This window comes from Sinocyclocheilus anshuiensis, unplaced genomic scaffold, assembly GCF_001515605.1.
Source record: "Sinocyclocheilus anshuiensis isolate Anshui unplaced genomic scaffold, SAMN03320099.WGS_v1.1 scaffold656, whole genome shotgun sequence".
NCBI classification, from domain to species: domain Eukaryota; kingdom Metazoa; phylum Chordata; class Actinopteri; order Cypriniformes; family Cyprinidae; genus Sinocyclocheilus; species Sinocyclocheilus anshuiensis.
In genome coordinates, this window is record NW_015555829.1 from 2,230,545 (window position 1) to 2,236,082 (window position 5,538).

Consider the following 5,538-nt stretch of genomic DNA (forward strand, 5'->3'; position numbering starts at 1 on the left):
GCGGTTCGACTGCAGTGAAGTCTTCAGGACGTCCCAGAGTGTCCAGCAAGCGCCAGGACGTCTCCTCCTGAGGAGTCAGCTACGGAATCATGTCACCAGCAGTGCAGAGCTTGCTCCAGAATGGTAGCAGGTTGGTGTGAGAGCATCTGCACGCACAGTGAGGCCAAGGCTTTTGGACAACGGCCTGGTGTCAAGAAGGGCAGCAAAGAAGCCACTTCTCTCCAGGGAAAAACCTCAAGGACAGTCTGAAATTCTGCAGAAAGTACAAGGATTGGACAGCAGAAGACTGGTGCAAAGTTATTTTCTCTGGTGAAGCTATCTTCCGACTGTTTGGGACATCTGGAAAATCGATTGTTCGGAGAAGAAAAAGTGAACGCTACCATGAGTCCTGTGTTGTGACATCAGTGAAGCATCCTGAAACCATCCATGTGTGTGGGGTTGCTTTTCAACCAAGCGAGTGGGCTCTCTCATAATTTTGCCCAAAAACACTGCCATGAATAAAGAATGGTATCAAAATGTCCTGCAAGAGCGACTTCCAACGATCCATGAGCAATTTGGTGATGATCTGTGCATTTTCCAGCATGACGGAGCACCATGTCACAAAGCAAGAGAAATAAAGAAGTGGCTCGAAGATCATTATATTGAAATTTTGGATCCGTGGCCAGGCAACTCCCCGGATCTCAATCCCATAGAGAACCTGTAGTCCGTCCTCAAAAGATGAGTGGACAAGCAGAAGCCCACAAATTGTGATCAACTCCGAGAACTAATAAGGCAAGAATGGATCGCCATCAGTCAGGATTTGTCCCAGAAGCTAATATCCAGCATGCCGGAGCGAATTGCAGAGGTTATGAAGAACAAGGGTCAACACTAAATATTGACTCATATTTTTTTGGCCAATAAAAGCCTTAAACTTATGATATGCTTGTCGTTGTTTTTCAGTAAACCATAGAAACGTGGAAAAATCTACAAATACTGAAGCAGCAAACTTTGCAAAACACAATTTATGTCACTGCCAAAACTTTTGGCCATGACTGTATATGGGTTCTCCCCACCCCTTTGGCCAAAAAATTTACCAGAAGTGACCGTGTTAAAGGAAAGGTAATAGTTTGATTGAACACTTAGGATTATTTAATTAGGAATAAATCAAGAACAAAATGTTGGGAAATTGATCCCGGCTGTTGTTGTAGTTGTTGTTCATGATCTTTTGAGTGCCATTTACATTGAATAAGACTGTTGCCTTTATACAGTGAGATATGACTACATTGAAATATTATAATACTGTAACACCTGTGTGTTTGTTTTGTTATATAGATATTTAATGTATCATATCAATTTAGGGACACTATCGTGCAGCTGATGGCTAATGGTAAACAAACTTGGCTTGCTGCCACCCCTGGAAGAATTGTCGCTGGGACGCCGCAGTGACTGCTGCTTATATAGATAGGCTCATGATGATGATCAACAGGACTGAATGATTTTATTTCAGTTAGCCCAATAGTTCCAATACACTTTAATATTTGCAGCATGAGTGAAGCTAATGCATCTACCCAAAGTGTTGCTTGCACAGGGTAGAATGTTTAATGCTTCTGGTAAGTACAGTTAATGAGTTGGAGCCTGCAAGGTGATTTGTAAGATTTTCCAGCACCTAACCTTTTTTTTCTTTCTGCTGAAAGAACTATGTCAGTATATTCATTCATTGTGCAAGGTAACATTTGTTACAGGGTGTTTTTATATATGCAGGACCCAGTTAAGCTGATTTCCTTGAATATAGATTGTGCAATATATGATTGTATTATTAAGATATGGTCTGATACATAATTTAGTAGTTAATAATTTAATAGCATTGCTTTTCATTTAAATATTTTTGCCAGTTCTTGTGTTTGTGGTTAGTCTGCAAGCACTATTAAAATATGAGCCAGGGGTTTACTGTCAAGAAAAACAGCTGGATTATTTAAGTGTAAAATGCACTCCCATTTTTGTTTTGGTGAGTTACTGGGTTTGTGTGTGTGAATTGCGGTGAATTAGAGGTAAAAAAAACCCGATATAAATACTGTTCAGTTTCTTGCACAGACCGATCATTTCGTGTCTTTACACATCAATGTATTGTCACTAGCCGCAGGGTTTAATTAGGTTTTGTTTGTGTATGTTTTTTTTGACTCTCAAAGCCGTGATTCCCATTCACTTCCATTATAAGACTGACAGACTGCAACGGTTTGAGTTAAAAAATCTTCGTTTGTGTTCTACTGAAGAAACAAAGTCACCTACATCTTGGATGCCCCGGGGGTAAGCAGATAAACATCAAATTTTCATTTTTGGGTGAACTATCCCTTTAACATCAGTGCATTATAGCATTGATATCTGATTACAAGCTATACAGTTTTGATGTGTAGTGTTGTGATTTTATATGGGAAGTTATAAGCACAGCAGTCCAACTTCAGAAAGTCAAAACTGTGGCTTCAGTTATCAGTTTTGCAGCTGCTTAGAGTGTCCCATATTTATTTTAATTTGTGTCAAATGTGGATTGCTTGAACTCCGAGGAAGTGTATATGATTAGTGGTTACTGTAGCCATGACTTTATTTTCTGTGCTGTCTGGATTTTAATCTGACAACACTGACACAGCACAAGTGAAATGTTTAAAGGTGAAAAAAAATAGGTGGAATCTTATGTTTAAAGCGCCACGTTACATTTAATTTGACCGTCTTTATGCATGAGACTGTCTCTGACAATATATTCCTCTTCCAGATGGAAGCATAAATATAAGGTCAGGAATCCCATGCTTAGATTTTATAATCAATTCAGTCAAGCACAAACATGAGAGAATGTTTTCAAAACATGTTTATCATAAGTCTTGTTCCTCTGAAAAATATCACTGAAGTCAATCTCAGCAGCTTGTGAAATTATTGTTCCTGTTGCTGTCTGTGCTTGCTAGCTTGGATATTCTTTCAATGCATTTTTGTAATGGTATGTGTAATCTAGTATGGAGAGGGTTCCTCCCTTCCTCCCTCAAGCACTAAATCACCTAAATGTCCCAGATCTGACATCTGTAACTCTGAATGAGATCATCAAACTGCTCTGGCCTTAATTACCCTTTGTATAATTATATACACCTATATGAGCAGAATATCATGTGATGAACGAGTAAGGATAAAGATGCAGTGTGAACCCAAATTATGGCATTAAAACCTTTACATTCATGAAATTACCTTTAGCACAGAAATGCTTCAAAAGAAGCAATTAAAACTATATACCAAGCAAGTAAAAATTACATATTGCCAAATAACATTTAAAGCACTCAATATAATATAGTTACTCCAAGCTTGAGTATGTTTGTCCTGTTTGATCAAAACTTAATTATTCCCAGAATGCACACCTTTTTACACAACTTAAACTGACACACAAATATATCTGAGATGAATCATTAATAAGGTGTTTCAAGATTTTTTAAGATAAGAGTTAATTAAATGTTGAAATTCACATTGTCATCAAATGAATACTATTAAAAGAGACTATAGAATGAAAATTCTGTCATTTACTCACCCTCATGTCTTTCCACACATGTATTACTTTATTCTGTGGAATTCTAAAAGATATATGGAGAGATTTCCCAGTCTTTTTGTCCATACATTGGAAGTTTAAAACTGGATACCGCCATTCCGAAAATTATCTTTTTTGTGTGTGTTCCACAGGAGGACAAAAAGACACACAGGTGATGGAGTGACAGGAGGGTGAGTAAATGATGACTGTTGTTATTTTTGGCTGAAATAACCCTTTAAGTATAGTTCACTGTACTTGTAAACAAATAAGCAAGTTGTTGATGGCTCAACCAGTGTCCTCTAATTAACCATTGATTAGTTTGCAGTTTAGCACAGTGATGAAAGCTTTTAGCCTGTTCACATGTGCACACACTGCAGCTCTTTCCATAACTCTCCAATGCCATTTGAGAGTGCTCCCTCTGCCAGTCTGGTGTCAGTATTGCTACTTGTGCTGTAATTAGTGAGGCTGGAGCATGGCAGAAGTTTTGCCGTCCAATGGTGAAGCTTGACCATTGCTCCTCACCATAAGATGAAGACGACGGAGGACCACCCTGAACATTCTCTACATTACAAGCAATCTCCACAGCACCTTCATGTGGTAGAGCCATGACCTGAACTCCAGGGATACCACCAGGAGTGGATTCACAGATCGCTGAAGCCACAATCCGGCCCAGGGCCAGATCCCGGGTATTGATGGTCACGTTAAAGTTCATGACGTAGGGGCTGGCTCCAACAACTGCGGATCAAATATCTGTTATTGGTTTTATTTATTGGGGTTCAAGTAGTGATTTAAATAATTGAAACACTCTCTTAAAAGGATAGCTCATTCAAAAATGTAATCATTTACCACCCTCACATTGTGCTAAACCCACAAAACTTTGGTTAATCTTCGAAACACAAATTAAAGGGATAGTTCACCCAAAAATGAAAATTTGATGTTTATCTGCTTTCCCCCAGGGCATCCAAGATGTAGGTGACTTTGTTTCTTCAGTAGAACACAAACGAAGATTTTTAACTCAAACCGTTGCAGTCTGTCAGTCTTATAATGAAAGTGAATGGGAATCACGGCTTTGAGAGTAAAAAAACATACACAAACAAAACCAAATTAAACCCTGCGGCTAGTGACAATACATTGATGTGTAAAGACACGAAACGATTGGTCTGTGCAAGAAACTGAACAGTATTTATATTGTTTTTTTTTACCTCTTATGCACTGCAATGTCTGAACTGTCCTGTGCGTATCCTCACAAGCCGGTGTGTGACGCGTCTTCTTCTTCTTGCTTTACGGCGGATCGCAGACTTATAAGTGCATTACCGCCACCTATCTCTCAAATGGACCATTGACACTCTATCTACGATCTCAATTAGGAGTGTCAATGGTCCACTTGAGAGCCACAGTCTCCACCAGGTCTCTTCTCTGAGCTTCCGAGATTGTCAGGAGACATGCAACCAGCCATCGACCAAGAGCAGAGCAGGACATCCCTCAAGAAAGCAGAAACACTTTACAGCTTTACAGGCCCCAAACCAGATTCTCAGTCAACCCAGGAATGCCTAGCCAGAAAAAAGTTTAAAAGCTAGGCCTACATTTTCTTGGTAACACTTTACTTAAAGTCCCCATGAAATCAAAATTCAAGTTTTTTGGGTGTTAGTCTTAAGGTTATCTATAAGGCAGTGTGCTCCAAAACAGTGACAAAATTCGCATTTAGAAGATATAAGCATTCAAAGCTTGCAGTTCGTCACTTCTGCCAAAACGGCTCAACGATTTTTTTTTTGACGTCACATCGTACTTCAGCTTCTCATCAAAGTTTCTGTCCAATCAAATGCTCTCTAGAATCCGAAGCGCCCGCCCCCTACACTATAAAATAGACGCTGAAGCTGCAGCTGAAATCGGTCACTTGTCCACAGAATTAGTATTTTCTGTACAGTGAATGGCACGTAGTGCACTATATAGGGGACAGAGAACGATTCAAACAGTGTAAATATGCTTTCCATTGAGGAAAAAAA